We start from the raw sequence: 17,842 nt of genomic DNA, 5'->3' as shown, positions 1-17,842 counted from the left end.
TGTAATTTCATTCTGTTATTTCAAAACTATAAAAGTGAGGGACTCATTAGACCCCACAGGCCCACAATCAGTTCTTCTAAACCCTCTTCTCTCTTCTTTCTTCCTTTCTTCTCTCTTACAGGACTGCTGTAAACTTGCTACAGCACCTGTCTACTTCTTTTTCTTTGCTATTTTTGGCTTTATTTTACAGCTATGATTGCACTTTGCCAACTACTTCATAGTACACAGGGTACCTTTGACTTTACTTCATAGTACATCCTTTTGTGCTGAATTTATTCTCAAATATGTAAGGACGTGGGAGCAATTGTAAGTTGGACCCCACGGGCTGCAAACGGCCTGCCCAGATGGGCTGGAAAAACAATGGACAATGAGGGATACATGTTTTGGGGCCAAATAATGTAAAAGATAATATTTCTGAGTTCCAGAAGGAGTTGGCCAAGGCTAACCACCATTTTGTGGTGTAAGACTTCTATTTGTGAAAAGCAAAAAATCTCTGAAGTGGCATTCAGTAAATCTGAATCTGTCTGAAAAGCAAAAAAAAAAAAAAAAAAAACTCCGAAAAAGCTCTGAAAGCATTACTAAATCCTGAACAATTAAGGAATGAAGTTGATCAAGTTAAATATATATATATATATAATATATGATGTAAAAAATATATATAAGTCTTGAGGGGGCCAGATTTGACAGCTGGCCCACTTCACATAAATTTAAGTTCTAAATTATTCTGGTTATGTGGAGAGTTAAGCAACCACCCCACGTATGAAGAGTGGGGAGGTTGCTCTAACTTCCCTACCCATAACTACATCCTCTATAAGAGGGGGAGAGCAGAGCAAAAAAGGGGCGATAGATAGAGAAAGAAAGGAGAGAAAGAGAGAAAAGAGAAAATAGAAGAGGGAACCTGCAATTTTACTGATTAGAGAGGATAAATACACAGGTAAAAGATTTTCTTTTTCCTTTTGATCTCTTATCTTCTATCCCTTTAAGCTCTCTCTCTCTCTCTCTCTCTCTCTCTCTCTGTAGAGTTCTGTTAGAACTCTAAATATTATCTCAAATCTTTTGCTTTCTTTGATTGATTGTATTCTATCCACCACAAAAGAAATGTTAAAACAGATAAAAAAAAACAGAATTCTCAGTGGACTTCTTAGTGTGTTACAATAGATTAAAAATAAAGACTAGTATTTGGGACCCACTGTTCTATTCGGTGGATTTTATCCACCTCAAAAGAACTGAACTCTCAGTGGACTGCCTAGTATTACAACAAATTAAAAAAAAAAAAAAAAGAAAACAGAGGTTCATATTTGGGACCCACTATTATTAATGAGCTGCCCAGTGTTTCAACAAGTTTATTGATACCTGTAAAACAAAACAAAAAAAGTCAATATTTGGAACCTACTCACATTCCGTGGGTCTCATCCACCTCAAAAGAATACCATCAATGGAGCATCCACTATTATAACAGGTGCACATGATTCTGGTTTGATGGGTCCCACCCATAAGATCTAATTATCAGAAATTAAAAATTGGGGACCCACTGTCACACTCAGTGGATCTCATCCACCTCAAAAGAAGGTAAAAATTGTTCAGGTTGTGTGGGTCCCACCCACTATAAAAAGGGGAATTTAAAAAGAAGAATTTAATGCTCTAGTGGGCCATACCCACTATCAAAGCAGATTTTAAATAACCAGATTTGGTGGGAGCCCATTCAGCATAGTGGGTCCCACTACCAAATTAGCATAATAGTCCCACTTATCAATAAGACCCAATGTTTTTTTGTTTAAAATATTAGGTCATGCCCACTATCAAATCAGCTTAGTGGGGCCCACTATTAAAATATTCAAGTCAAAAATGTCAAAGTGGGTCATGCCCACTATCAAATCAACATAGTGGGTCCCACTTACAAGCAGGGTCCACTGTTAAAATATTCAAGTTTAAAATGTCAAAGTGGGCCATGCCCACTATAAAATCAACGTAATAGATCCCACTTGTCAGTGGGGCCCATTCTTAAAATATTCAAGTTTAAAACACCAAGTAGATCATGCCCACTATCAAATCAACATAACGGGTCCCACTTTTCAGCAGGGCCCACTATTACAATATTCAAGTTTAAAGCTATCAAGGCATCATAATGGACCTTGCCCATCAGCGGGGCCCATTGTTAAAATAATTAAGTTTAGAATATCAAAGTGGACCATGTCCACTATCATATTAGCATAATGGATCCCATTTATTAGCAAGGTCCACTATCAAGATATTAAAGTGGGTCATACCCACTACCAAATCATTATAGTGGGTCCCATTTGTCAATAGAACCCATTGTGAAATACTTAAGTGGGCCATTCTCACCATTAAATCAGCATAGTGGACTCAATAGTGGGTGGAAGAGACCAAGCTGATGCCTGATAGACCAAGTTGATGGGCTTGCTTATACCTATTATTGGGTTTAACCCTTACAAATGAACTCTTTCACATAAAATCAAAATCAAAGGGTATTTCCTCTAAGGAATATAATTAAGGGGTTTTAGCAGACATAGTGCATACTTATACACCCTGAATAGGGAAACGCTAATTCTACTCAAATTATTTTTCTGTATTTTCTAATCAAAACATGATTTTGGCACGCCCAATGGGACCCTATTCTCCCTTTCATCTTTGATTTCATTGAAAGACTTCTGATGTTCTTATAAAAATAGGTTAACAAGCATGGCTCCCAAAGTAATTGTGTATTATGGTCAACTCACTACCATGGACAAGGGAAAGGCGAAGAGTTCAAAGAAACCATCCTACAAGGAAATATTTACTGTGGAAACAAACCCCCTTGTTGTTGTTTTGCCCTCAATTCCTAAGATTGAGAAGAAAATCAAAAAGGAGAAAAAGAAAAAGGCCGTTAAGACACCCCCTATAAGGAGAAGCCTATGTGTACAGGCTATGCTTAACTCTGCTAAGGTTGCAGGGTTCGAGCCTCCTAAAACTAGTACACTCAAGAAGGTTGTTTCTACAACCTCGAAGATCTCAACATCAAGGGCAACTGCTCCAATTAAGATCATCAAACCTAGGGATAGGACAATTCCACCTACCCAAATCATGATTGGTATCATTCCAGTTAATTTACCCATTCCTCCAACAGCACCGGTCATGATGGTGACTATCTCTAAAGAAAATTCTATTTCCAAAATCTCCACCGAGGTTTCAAAGAAGAAGAATGAAAATGCTTCTACTTCATTTTAGTTGAAACCTTGATTTATTGAACTCAGGTCATCAAGTGGAAACGACTCTACCCTTCGTGGAAAGAAAGTTGTTTTCAATCAAATTTCTTCCCTTACAAAAGAGGCATCAAGAGAGTCTTCTAATATTATTCGAAGGTCTAAAAGATCTTTGAAGACTAAGAAATCTCAAGCTGAAGTCTCTATATGACTTGCTGATTTTGTGGCAAAACAATCACAAAAATCAAAATCAGATATGGAAGCAAAGAAATGGGCATTCATATAAGGATATATGTATGCCAAGCAAGAAGTGATCTTTTTCAAGCTGAGGGCATATACTATGCCCACCAAAGAACTTATATAGAGGACCCATCACAAGAGCAAAGGCTCGATTATTACAAAGTTGGGAGGAGACCTCAAGTGTAAGTTCAAATAGTCAATCAGAGACAATGGATGAGGTGTCTATTGTTCAAAGAATCAACCCAATGTATGAAGATCCTGAATTGTTAGTTCAAGACATAGAGTATATGGAAGAAATGTCTTCTCAGTTTCAGAAAAGTGTAATCATTGCAGATGACCAAGAACCAATTTCTGTGCCAATTCTTGTAATAGGCACTTCAAGCCTAGAAGAAAAAATCCAAGCTATGCAACGAAGACTGGCTGAAAAGGATGTTGAAATTGCATCCCTAACTGCACAATTGGCATCTCAAGCTAGCACTTCCACTAGGGAAACTTCACAGCAATATATGTTTTGATCAGAAAATACAAAAAAAAAAATAATTTGAGTAGAATTAGGGTTTCCCCATTCAAGGTGTATAAGTGTGCAATATGTCTGCTAAAACCCCTTAATTATATTCCTTAGAGGAAATACCCATTGATTTTGATTTTATGTGAAAGTGTTACTTTGTAAGGGTTAAACCCAATAACAGGTATAGGCAAGCCCATTAGCTTGGTCTCTTAGTGGATTATACCCATAAGCGGGCCCCACAATTAGTGGATAGGTCATGGGACCCACCCACTATTGGGTACTTATCCATTATGCTGATTTAATGGTGGCATTACCCACTTAAGTATTTCACTGTGGCTTCTATTAACAAGTGGGACCAACTATATTGATTTGCTAGTGGGCATGGCCCACTTTAATATTTTAATAGTGGATCACGCTAATAAATGGAACCCATTATGCTACTCTGATAGTGGACATGGTCCACTTTGATATTCTAAACTTAATTATTTTAACAATAGGCCCCGCTGATGGGCGGGGCCCATTATGATGACTTGATAGCTTTAAACTTGAATATTGTAACAGTGGGCCTTGCTAACAAGTGGGACCCATTATGTTGATTTGATAGTGGGCATGGCCCACTTTGGCGTTTTAAATTTGAATATTTTAAGAATGGGCCCCGCTGACAAGCGGGACCCATTATGTTGATTTGATAGTGGGCATGGCCCACTTTGACGTTTTAAACTGGAATATTTTAACAATGGGCTCCGCTGATAAATGGGACCTACTATGTTGATTTGATAGTGAGCATGACCCACTTTGACATTTTAAACTAGAATATTTTAACAATGGATCCAAATGATAAGTGGGACCTGCTATGTTGATTTGATAGTGGGTGTGGCCCACTTGAATATTTCTAACTAAAAATATCAATAGTGGGCCCCACTGATAAGTGGGACCCACTAAGCTGATTTGACAATGGGCATGACCCACTTTATTATTTTAAACAAAAAATAACATTGGGTCTTGCTGATAAGTGGGACCATTATGCTAATTTGGTAGTGGGACCCACTATTCTCAATGGACCTCCACCAAATCAGGTTATTTAAAACCTGTTATGACAATGGGTATGGCCCACTAGAGCATTGAATTCTTGATATTAAACTCCCCTTTTATAGTGGGTGGGACCCACCCAATCAAAATAATCAAACTTGTTGTAACAGTGGATGGTCCATTGTTGACCTTTTGAGGTGGATGAGATCCACCAAGTGTGATAATGGGTCCCCATCTTATGACAGTGGATGCTCCACTAATGATATTCGTTTGTGGTAGATGAGACCCACCGAATGTGAGTGGGTTCCCAAAATTGATTTCTTTTTTGTTTACAGGTATCAATATACTTGTTGAAACACATGGCAGCTCATTAATAACAGTGGGTCCCAAATATGAACCTCTATTTTCTTTTTTGTTTTAATTTGTTGTAATACTAGGCATTCCACTAAGAGTTTTATTCTTTTGAGGTGGATAAAATCCACCAAATAGAATAGTGGGTCCCAAGTACTAGTCTTTATTTTTAATATGTTGTAACACATTGAGAAACCCACTGAGAATTCTGTTCTTTGAGGTGGATAAAATCCACCAAACAGGGCAGTGAGTCCCATGTGTAAATCTTTTTTTATCGATTTTAATATTTCTTTTGTGGTGGATAGAATCCACCAGATAGAATACAACCAATCAAAGAAAGCAAAAGATTTGAGATAAGATTTAGAGTTCTAACAGAACTCTACACAGAGAGAGAGAGAGAAGGATTGAGAGTAGATAAAGTTTAAAGGGATATTGAAGTGTTCAGGATTTAGTAATGCTTTTCTCAGCTCCGAGGAAAACTGAAGGGAATCATAAACACTTAACAATGCAGGAATACATTTTAAGTGAGCCAGAATATCATACTTAATACGTAGTCGAGCTTCCCGCATTGCCTTTTGAACATGAGGCTGAACTCTTATTGGTATATATGTTTTAGGGTCTCTTGCCTTACTTTGTCCATGTACTTTTAATTCCTACTCATTCTCTTTGGATCCTTCCTCTTCAATTTCTGCTTGCTCTTTTGGATCATTGTCATCTTCATCTGCCTTCTTGTTTGAAGATGATTTTTGTGGAGGAACACGACATCGGCTGTATTGTAGGGTGAATTGGTCCACCTCATTTTCAGCCGCATGCATCTCTTCTTCTTTGCAAGATACCATATAGCATGGCACTATTGGGGTTATGTCCACTTTGCCTAAGCCTTCATTGAGTATTTCTTTTGTCATATACTCTTTTAGAGTAATAGGGAATCTCAAGGGCTGCTCATATTCATCCTCCAAAACCATTAGAGATTTCTTCTTGGCTCTTCTTCTTTTCTTCTTCTTGGAATTTTTTTGACCCCTAAACTTAATACCCAGAGATGGAGAGATTTCTATTTCTAGGGGTTTAATTATCCCTCTTGGATTTTTGTTGATCACTGTCTACCAACTTTCTTCCTCTTTTGATGTGGAGGAATGATAACACAAAATGCTTGGCTCCTTCGTCAATTCATATAATGAGGGACTATTTGGATTTTCTTCTTCTACAAGGGATATATTGTTTGCAGCTGCAATAGTTTCTTTTGTAGGAGATTCTGCTATTTCAATTTCCCCTTTATCTATCATTGCTTGAATGAAATCTTTAAAGACAAACACTCTTTTAAGGGATGACTGACCATTCTATGGTAAGGACAATATTTTGGATCTTTTGTCTTATTGACATCACCTAATCGTTTTGGTTCTAGCAATTTAATAACTTTTGCTGCCATAAGGTCTTCAAAATTCCCTTCTACATCCTCATTGTCAAATGAGTGTTTCTTTTCCCTCCTTTCTTGAAGAGTTAAAGGTTTAGATATATATTTCCCTTTACTTGAATCCTTCTTCTTAACATTCACAAAGGTGGCCATTGCCTCTCCTTTGCCTGTAGACTTTTTTTCCATCTTTCTTCAGTTCCGGAGGTGGATTAAGCTTTCTTGCTACAAACTTATGTCTAGCAATTTGCCTTTCAACATTGCAAGCCTGGGATACTAATGCGTCAATGATTGTGCCAAAAGGGGTTGTTGGCACACATTTGTACATCTGAGGTTTCCTTCAACTGTTCAACACATTGAAGGTTCATATTCCTCCAACATATGATGAATTCATTGACACTTTCATTTGATCTTTGTATAGTTTCAACCAAATCTGTTATTGAAAACTTTCTTTAGGAACTAACAAATTGTGCCAAAAGGGCATGTTGCATGTCATCCCAAGTAATAATTGATCCTGGCGCTAATTGAGTGTACCAAGTGAAGGCTGCTCCTTTTAATGATTGGACAAATTGCCTTGTTAGCAAGGCATCTGACATTGCAGATTCACCACAAGCTGAATAGAAATGGGCAAGATGTTCATTAGGAGATCCATTTATCCCATCAAATTTTGGCTTTTGATAGCCAGGAGGAAAAGGAAGTGTGTCATAATGAGCATGATAAGGCTTTCTATATCCCAGAACTGGTGGAGTCAATGATTCCTAAAACTCCTTAATCCCTTCTGCAATCAATGCCTTTAAATCCAATTGAGAAGTAGGGGTTGGAACCAGAATAGATTGCTGTGAAGTTTCCCTAGTGAAAGTGCTAGCTTGAGATGCCAATTGTGCAGCTAGGGGTGCAATTTCAGCATCCTTTTCAGCCAATCTTCATTGCATATCTTGGATTTGTTCTTCTAGGCTTGAAGTTTCTGTTACAAGAACTGGCATAGAAAGTGGTTCCTGGGCTTTCTTTCTGGTAGCACTATTTGGGTCTAGTTGACGGAAGCCAACGAATAACACCAAGCAGCGCTTGCAGTGTACAAGGCCAGTTCCTGAAAGAACCTTGTCTCGGAACGGCCCATAGCTCTGCCTTTGCTTTCCTAACACTTCCCGTTTCCACTTTCGATTTTCCTGCCACGCTAAAGCACTGGTTTAGAGACCCAGATTTCGAACTGTTGCTTCTCCAAAGAAAGCATGGTCTGGAATAACCAAAGATTCTCAATTGGGACCCTAATTCTACTCAAATCTGGCCCGGTGGGACCCAGATTCTTTCTCTTCTCTCTTTTCTCCTTTCTTTCCTCTCTTCCTTGGTTAAAAGTATCATAAATATAATAAATAATAATAATAATAATACAAAATAAATAGAATAGGGGTAGTTTTGGATAATATAAAATAAATAATTTTAAGATAGGGAATAGATTTGGATAAGTTTAAAAGGGCACCACTGGAATTCAATTTTCGTGCACTACCTCTGAATCCACTCGGAGGTAGCTTAACGTCTGAAATATTCAGAGGGGTTTTCGGTGTTAGGTGGCTCCATTAAGAGGTACAACTGAACGACCACCAAACAATAAAAAGAAAAACCTTCAGTTTTCGGTGGTCAATTCAGCGTTACTGAACCAAAGATTCAGGTGGATTCCCCCTTCAAGGATTCAAAGCCTCTTCGTCTACTCTATTGGTAGTCAGACAACAAAAAGAGGGGAAGAATAATGTGGAGGTGCACCAGGGCAGCGGTTTGTTGGACAGTTTGGGAGGAAAGGAATGAAAGATTATTTGCTGAAAAAGAAAGAAGCAGAGACATAATCATAGAGGTGATTACATTGAGGGTGGCTCAATGGGTAAAGACAATAAACATATTTCATGACGTTCCCCTAGAGACCATTGTGAACAATTGGCAAGAAATAGCAGCCTCAGCTCCTAGCAGAATCATAACTCATCCTTTGTGGAATCCCCTGGCGGAAGGCTTTATCAAGCTCAACTTTGATGGGAGCAATGAAGGAAATCCAGGGCCATCAGGGGTTGGTGGTATTTTCAGATCGGAGGCAAGTTCAGTAATAGCACTTTATTCGGGACCAATTGGGTTTGGGGATTCACTGAGAGCAGAAATTCTAGATTTGTTAGAAGGGGTGAAAAAGGCTAAGGAGCTAAATATAAACAGGTTGATCATTGAAGGAGACTCACAAGTGGTAATTGGCTGGATAGAGAAGGCAAATGATGGGATGTGGACATACATTAATGAACGGAAACAACACAAGTGCCAAGTGGTTAACTCAGGGAATGGAAGTGTATATGCAGTAGGTTAAAAGTTGTGCCAATTCATTTGCAAATGCACTGGCCGAAAAAGGGGTGGGAAGAAGTCATTTGTTTTGGGCTACATTGTAATTTTATTTTTGGGGGAGAGTTAAGAGAGTTTACCTCTTCCCACTTTTGTATTCATGGCCTTGTTCATTTAGAAAGAGGCCATTTACCCGGGTAAGTGTATTTACCCATATTCTTTTTTGTTAAATTTACCCACGAAAATGAGACCTTTCAACATTCCCATGTTCTTTTGCCTCACCCACTTTCCCAGGTAAGTGGTTAATTTTTCTATGTTTTGTCATTTTTACCCTTGGGTCCAGGTCCATGCTCTTTGAATTAAATTTTTAATGGTCATTTTTGACATATTATATTTTGATCATTTACTCTCCACTTGGGAAAAAGTGGGAGAAGGGTAACACTTTCCCAGGTAAGTGATACCCAAGGGAAAGACATTTACTGTGGTCCCACCTAAATATTGTAAAAGAACGTGGGAGAGTTGGTCAATGGGAATCAAAATCCCATTGACCGGCTTTCCCCCCTTCCAAAATCCGCGAAACGAACAAGGCCTAAATATTTTCTACTCTTAACTAATGAAAGTTATTGGTTATTGATCAAAAAAAAAATTCAGTGTTACTGAACGCCACCTAAAAAAATTGTCAATTAACTATATAAAAACATATGAGAATTTCTCTCAGCCAAAATGCACCAGAAAATAGCAGAAGGCATTAATTACCACACCTCTTTTCCTTCCTATCTCTTTACCTTGTATGAACCAGCAACAAAAACTTTTAAATTGCAAAGCATCCTCTCTATCCAAAGGAGCCTAAAGCTACTAACTATCTTAACACTTGCATTTTTTTGATGAATAATAGTAAGTTTATTGATTCATAAGCAAATTAGAGTGAGTTCATACATCATCCCAGTGAGAGGCACGAGCTGCAGCCCCTCCTTGAAACTTACAAGTAAACTAGGAAAGAAAAACAAGAATCACAATTGAGCCCAAAATAATTCTTCCCTATTTACCCCTTGCTTAGCTAACACATCTGACAAGGTATTTGCTGATCTCCCCACCCACTGTACAGTGACCAACATATTCCTTGTCAACCAACTAAATTTCTTCATTTCATTCTTGTATTGCCACATAGCCTCTTCAGAATTTTTCAACCAACCCACCACCACTTTGGAATCCCCCTCGATTATTAGTTGTTGTACCCCCAGCTGGTTTGCAAATTGGACCCCTTGTACAGCAGCTAAAAGTTCTGCCCTGATGGAATTCCCAATTGCCAAAGGACCTGAGTAGAGCAACAAAATCTCTCCCTTCTCATTTCTCAAAGCACCCCCCATTCCGGATAATTCTAGATTACCCATGCTGCTTCCATCAAAGATCAACTTAATTGAGCCTTCGGGTGGAGGAGACCAGCTTGTAATTGATTTGGCCTTTAAAGATGAGCACCTTGCTACTGCTAACCAATTTCTCCAAATGTCATTAAAGGAGAATTGATTTAAGATTTCCAAGGTCTTCAGCCAATGTATTGCCCTGTTTAACACACAGTCTTTCAAATCTTGGTTGTTCCTTTCCTTATCTTGAAAAATTCTGAGATTCCTTTCTTCCCAAAGAGTCCAAGCCAAGGCAACACGAGCACATCTCTACATAATTCTCCCTATTTTTGTAGGCCAATAAAAGGTAGAATGGTTGAAGAGCGATGTGAACTTCTGCTGGTAGACTCCAACTACCCCCAAACAACGAAAGTAGCCAAGCCCAAAGGTCTGCAGAAAACGGACAAGATACTAATAGATGGTAACAATCCTCACCGTGAGCTCTACAGAGGATACACCAATTAGGAGAAATACAGAGAAAATGTCTTCTCTTTTGTAGGTTATCTAAAGTGTTTACTTTCCCATGGAAAACTTCCCAACAAAAAGCCATAATTTTTGGGGGGACTGACCTATACCAAATTTCTTTTGACGGAAAGGGTTGGTGAGTAGAAAGTTGAGAGATGGACTTGAAAAAAGAAGCACAAGTGAAGGTTCCATTGGGTCTAGGAGTCCAAACCCTCTTATCTGGCTTGGAGGGATCCAAACAAACCTGATTAAGACACCCAAGCAAAAAAGAAAGAGACTCAATTTCAGCATCCCAAAGTCCTCTACGAAAACCAAAATCCCAAGTAGGATCTAAGGGTGTTCCCAAGGGTGAGACAGATTTTGAGACCACCTCTTTTTTGTACAAAGAAATAGAAAAAAGCGAGGGGAACAAATCCTTTAACGGTGAGTCTCCTACCCAAATATCCTCCCAAAAAAGGATAGAGTTGCCAGAACAAACTTCATACCTGATAAAATTGAGGAATTGAGGAAGTGTGTTGTGAATAGCCTTCCAAGGTGCTGCTAGGTTAGCTTGCCGATACACCAGCATCCCATCCATTCTCTGACCTCCCATGAATGCTTCCTACCACCTCATGCCACAATCTCTCTCTTTCCAAAGGCCATCTCCACAACCATTTCCCTAACAGAGCTTGATTCTTTCTAATTACCCTCCCAATTCCCAAACCCCCCTCTTCTTTACTTCTGCACACAATTTCCCAATTAACCAAGTGATCCTTTTTCTCTTGTCCCGGCTCCCATAAGAAGTCTCTCATCAACTTCTCCAGCTTCCTAGCTTCCCTAACTGGTATCCTAAAGACAGACAAATAATAGGTAGGTAAGTTAGCCAAGGTAGCTCTTATTAGGGTAATTCTTCCTCCTAAAGAGATATAGTTCCTCTTCCAAGAGACTAATCTCTTCTCAAATTTTTCTAACATTGGGGTCCAAAATCTACTCTCCCTAGGATTTGCCCCTAAAGGAAGCCCTAAATATGACATAGGCCAAGCAGAGGTGGAACACTCAAGACACTCCACAATAGCCTCGACCTCCCCTACCTCCAAATTTATACCTGCTACGCAACTCTTTTCCAGATTTATTCTCAAATTAGAGACACTTTCAAATCCTTTTATTAGCTCCTTTAGGTTTGCTACCTTTTCACTAAGACCTCCTTCATAAAAAATCATTAGGTCGTCTGCAAACTGAAGGTGGGTGACGGGGACTTGGTGTCTCCCTATTCTCCAACCCCTGATGGCATCTTCACTGTCAGCCTTAGTAATGATCCTACTAATCACATCAGCTACTAAGGTAAAAAGGAATGGTGAAAGTGGATCCCCTTGCCTGACACCCCTGCAAGCTGGAAAAAAATCCCTCACCGTACCATTTAACAGAATAGAGTAGTGACAAGTACTGATACACCCAAAGATCCAACTACACCACTTGTCCCCAAAACCACCATTCCGCATAACCTCTAATAGAAACTCCCAGTCCACCAAATCATAGGCCTTTTCAAGATCCAATTTACAAATGAATCCTTTCCTACTAGACCTTTTCATTTCCTCCACACACTCATTCGCAATTAAGATCTGATCCGTTATTTGTCGCCCTTGAATGAAAGCCCCCTGAGTTCCACTAATGATGGTAGGGAGGACTGTTTTGATTCTCAATGAGAGCACTTTAGCCAGAATTTTATAGATGCTTGTCACCAGACTAATAGGCCTATAATCTTTTGGGTGGTTGGCATCATTCTTCTTAGGTATCAAGGCCAAAAAGGTGGCATTAATTCCAGGGCTTATAGTGTGATTGTCTGCAAATTCCTTAAAGATTTCAACTAGATCCTCTTTCAACACCTCCCAACAGTCTTGATAAAAACCCATTGTAAAGCCATCTGGACCCGGAGCCTTGGATCTATCCATTAGAAAGACAGCTTTCTTAATCTCTTCTTCCTCGAAATCCCTTTCCAGCCACCTTGCCACTTCTTCATCAATCCTTGGCCAATCCACCCTTTCCATAATTGTTCTCTCACTCAAAGGCCTTCTATAAATCGATTTGAAGTGGTCCACAAATTTTCTGGCTATGTCATCCTGGTTGGTAATCACCTCCTCTCCTATCTCTAGCTTGGTCACAAAATTCTTTCTTCGTCTCCCATTGGCCAAATCATGGAAGAATCTAGTGTTCCCATCGCCTTCCTTAATCCACTTGTGTCTAGATTTTTGTCTCCAACTGATTTCTCTATCCAACTATGAGCACAAAGGGGTTTCCTGAAGGTTGGACCAAGTGTAACTGGCTTGCAGCAGAGGTATTTCCTTCAGTTCACAATCTTCAGTAAAACCATTAAATTTCCTCATGCTTGTTGAGATTACCTATTGGGGATTACTGGTTTCATCAGAGAATCTAATGACATTAAAATCCCCGCCCAGGCACCAAGGACCATCCCATAGCCCCTTAATTGCATATAGTTCCTCCCACATCTCATTCCTCTCTCTATAAGAATTAGGGCCATAAACATTGGTTAAGACCCATACACACCCATTTTCTACATTCTTGCACTTAATGGAAACTGAGAATCTGCCTATCAATTCTTCCACCACATCCTTCCTCCATAGTGTTACAATCCCCCCCGAGGCTCCCCAAGAAGGAGACGAGCTCCAACCTAAACCTCTAGACCTCCAAAAACTCCTCACCCATCTCCCATCTAATTCCATCAGTTTGGATTCTTGTAACAGCACAATATCAGGTTTTTCCCTTCGGAGTAGGTCTTTGATCGCCCTTCTCTTCCTTGCACTCCCTAACCCTCTTACATTCCAGCTAATAATTTTCATCGATACAAAATAGCAAAGGACCCAATAAGAGGCCATATACTCCTCATTTTAGGCCCTTCCACCTATCCCCTCTACCACTGAATTCTAAATCCCCCTCAATGTCTAAGATTAGCCTTTCCACTTCAGATCTTTTTTTCTTATTTGTTCCTCTTCCCCCCCCCCCCTTCCCAATTTCTCCATCCTTTCCAGCCAATGTTTGAGAAAGAATTTTACCCTTCTCACACTTATTTTTGCTACAGCATCTTTCTACGAGTCCTTCCTTTTTATTTTGTTCCTCCATCATTGTACAGATCAACTCCCAAATTCTATCTGCCTCCCCCTTACTACTTCCTTCCAACACCCTCTCTCCTCCTTCCACTATCACCCTCTCTCTTGCATTAGAAACTCCTGGATGGGAAGCTGGGATATCTGTTACATGCATAGCAAACAAGTCAGTACCTAAAACAGAATTGACACCCATACCTGATAGAACGGGGGTAGGACTAGAATCACTAAAAATGACTTGCTGACAGGCGGCATATGGTTTTAAGGCCTTTCCCCTTTTTGGACAAGGTTGGGAAGTAGACATGGTAAAAGAATCACTTCCTGACGACCTACCCACTTGGAAAACCTTTCTTTGTGTTTCCGACACTGGAATACCCGCATCCATCCTCACGGCTGATTCTTGGAGCAGATATCCTAGGTCTGATATTCACTTACCATATATCAAGAAGTTCCCTCCTGGAGCAGATATCCTAGGTCTGATATTCACTTACCATATAACATGGTGTCAATAGCTTTGGAGACTAGAGAACATCTAGTTTACTAATCATTATTTTCCACTACTACAATTGCCACATTGCAAGGATTATCAGTTCTTCTATTATCCTTACATTCAAAACATCCCGTTTCATAACTACACTTATAGTGGTAAATATTGCACCTAGAAGTTTCTCTAGAGTGGACATGAAAAGAACATCTTAAGTCTAAAATCCATTTGATCTGAATTTGCTTCTCTTTCCCTATCAAACATCCTATGCTTTCCAAACAACAAATCTTCTTAGATTGTTACCCATTGTCATGATCAGGTTTCCACCTAACCTCATTAGACATGAGCAATTCCATGAGCTTTTCCAATAGATTGTCATTGGAATTAATAAGTGAGGTAAGAAATAAATGGGTATTGTCATATTTCTTCATCTTGAAACCAACTTTATGCAAGGTGTAGTTAATTTAAAACCTTCTGAACATGTTTAGTCTCCTGAAAGATTTCTAAAATTATCCATCTTCAGCCCTTATGTGATTTCCATTTTAGATATGAGTTATTGGCAAAACTTTTTTACTTTGTAATTATATTATAATGGAAGAGGGAGAGGATTACTCAAATAAAAAACAACAGTAAATAACTATATAATGTATGTATTTTTTACATCCTTTTATAGCAATACTCCCTATTCAATATGATATGATTCCACTGATTGCAAAGGAGGAACTCGGATATCCTAGATAACTCCTAATGCCCCCTAGCCCAAAACAACAGCAGCTCCCCACCGTCCCTAGAAAAGCACTAAAGTGGATAGAGCTTTTTTAAGTTTTTCCATGATACTGATACAGAACCCTCCTCCAAAATGTTGAACATTACATTACCAAATAAAATATGGTTGAATCATTCTGACACATCTCTACTTGATATTATCATTCATCTTTTCTAGTTTACCATCATTTCTCTTCAATGCTTTTTCCAGACTGTGTTCAACCACAATGTCAGTCGCCCTTCTCAACCAAAAGATGAAGATCCATTTTCCATAAACCCCTGAATTTGAAATTGGAAATCCACATTTTATTTGCCTAGAGCATAAGCTGCCACTTGCAACCAAATCTCTATTATAATACATCTACAACATTACGAACTCCTAGTAACCAAACCTCTGAATAATTAATTTTGATCAAACCTAGGTTCTGACACCAAATCTGCACTGGCTTCATTAACTTCAACTTTAACCCTATAGAATCTCAATAAAGAAAGAAAAGAGTAGAAAATCAACACAGAAGAGAAAATAAGCAGATTTTGAGGCATCATGCCTATGTCCATGATTGAGAGATTAAACTTGTTTCTTCATTATGAAAAAGGATAAATGAGAATATAGGAACTTGCAGTATTTTCCTGAAAACTGATCCCTGTTGGTTTGGCTGATTTAATGTATATGTTAGTCATTGCTGAGTCTTAAGTCATTAGTTATTGGGCCTAAACTTGTTTAATGTTTTATTTGTCTAGGTGTCCCATCACTAATCAGGGGCATTCTAGTCCATTCATGTAACACTATGTGATAAACATATATATAAGATAGTAGGGTTGGCTGAAAGGTTTAGAGCCGCCATTCTCAAACTTTCTCCTCTTCTTCTTCTCTTCTTCTTCTTCAGCTGCTGTGTTCCAGCAAACATGGTATCAGAGCATTAATCCATCTCCTGGTTACAGCCGTCGCCACCTTTTCTACTCTTATCTATTCCTTCTTTTTTCTTCTCTATCTTGGTCGCTGTGAAGAAACCCTAGGGTTGACCGTAGAACACAGCAAGATTTGTATCTAGGGTTTCCCTTGGTTGTAGGGCCCAAGGGGAGTTTGTCCCAGAAGCTGATGCCCTACTAGACTCCTTACAGCAGGTAGTAGCCATTCGGCTGCTAAGAGAGATCTGGGTGGAACAGATCTAGGTGGAAGGACTGATTTCGGCAGTCCTAGTACAGGTCGTAGGGGTGATTACAGTCTACAACAGCAAAAGTCAAAGCCCAGCAGAAGTCAGCACAGTGCAGCGGTGGGTTGCTCTTGGTTTCAGATCTGTTACGAGTTCTCAGGACTGTAACAACCTCGGTAAGTCTGAAACAGTATTCTTTGTACTGAATTTGCAATCATGATCATTGTAAGAGGGAGGAGATGTCTTCAATATCGGGGGAAGTGTCTTCTAGGGATAATAGATCTGGTGGGAGGTCTCCTAATCTGGAGAATCCAAATCTGCACAGCTTGCAGATCACCAGTGTGTTGTTGGATGAATACAATTTCAGAGAATGGTCTGTTTCTGCCATGCTCTTCATTACTTCCCAGGAACTCACGGGTTATTTAGATAGGCAGAAGAAGGAACCTGAAGTGGGTATTGTGGAGTACGCAGTTTGGCGTAAGGAGAATGCTACTGTTATGTCCTGGCTACTTGCTTCAATGACTCCAAGAGTAGCCAGGACTGTTCAACACTTTTCCATTGCTGCTAAGATTTGGGAGAAAGTGTCTAAAACTTATGGACAGAAAAAGAACAATGCCAGAATTTATAGGCTAAACCAAGACATTGCTACCTTGAGACAAGGAGATATGACAGTTGCAACATATTTTGCAACCCTAGAAGGACTGTGGGAAGAGCTTGATCACCACCTTATTCTTGATTGGGAGAATGCCAAAGACAAGGAGATGCATGATAAACAAATTGAAGAGGGTAGAGCCTTTAAGTTATTGGCTGGTTTAGACCCAATGTATGAGAGCATAAGGTCTCAAATTTTGGGAAGGGATGAAATGCCAGATTTACATCATGTTTATTATCTAGTAAGGAATGAAGAGGTTAGGAGGAAAGAGATGCAAGTTGACACTCAAATACAGCTTGTTGAACATTCCCTGATTTCTTCAAATCAAAAGGGGAACAAGTATTCAGACAAGAGGCATCTTAAGTGCACTCATTGTGGAGGTGAAAGGCATGTAAAAGAGACGTGTTGGGTTCTTTATCCTCATCTGAAACCAGCTGCCTTGAGGAAAGACAAGAAGCACCAGAAGGGTCAAGTAGCAAGTGGGAACCTTGTTACTAGTCACAGTGGTGATAGCACAAAGAACACATCAACAGTTGCTTCTTCTCCCATGGAACAGACTGCTAATTCCTCCGTATCCGGGTCCTTGGGTTTCACTGCTGATGAGGTAGAGGTCCTTAGCCGGGCTTTAACCCGTCTAAGGACTAATTCTCTTGCTTCCACCTCCCTTGCCAGATCAGGTATTGTCTCTGCTTTTAGTGCAACTAGTTCTATTGACTCTACTTCTTGGATTATTGATTCCGGTGCAACTGACCACATGACACATATGTCCTCTTTATTT

At 39.4% G+C, this 17,842-nt stretch overlaps 1 protein-coding gene across 4 annotated transcripts in view; it reads right to left on the bottom strand.

Moving 5' to 3' along the window:
- LOC104608460 (putative LRR receptor-like serine/threonine-protein kinase At1g53420) overlaps nt 1-17,842 on the bottom strand; it is a 53,223-nt gene that overhangs the window by 13,747 nt on the left and 21,634 nt on the right. The window lies entirely within an intron of this gene.

This window comes from Nelumbo nucifera, chromosome 6, assembly GCF_055504915.1.
Source record: "Nelumbo nucifera cultivar China Antique chromosome 6, China Antique-T2T, whole genome shotgun sequence".
In the NCBI taxonomy this organism is placed as follows: domain Eukaryota; kingdom Viridiplantae; phylum Streptophyta; class Magnoliopsida; order Proteales; family Nelumbonaceae; genus Nelumbo; species Nelumbo nucifera.
Note: the sequence above shows the minus strand (reverse complement) of the source record. Positions and strands in the feature narration are given on the sequence as shown.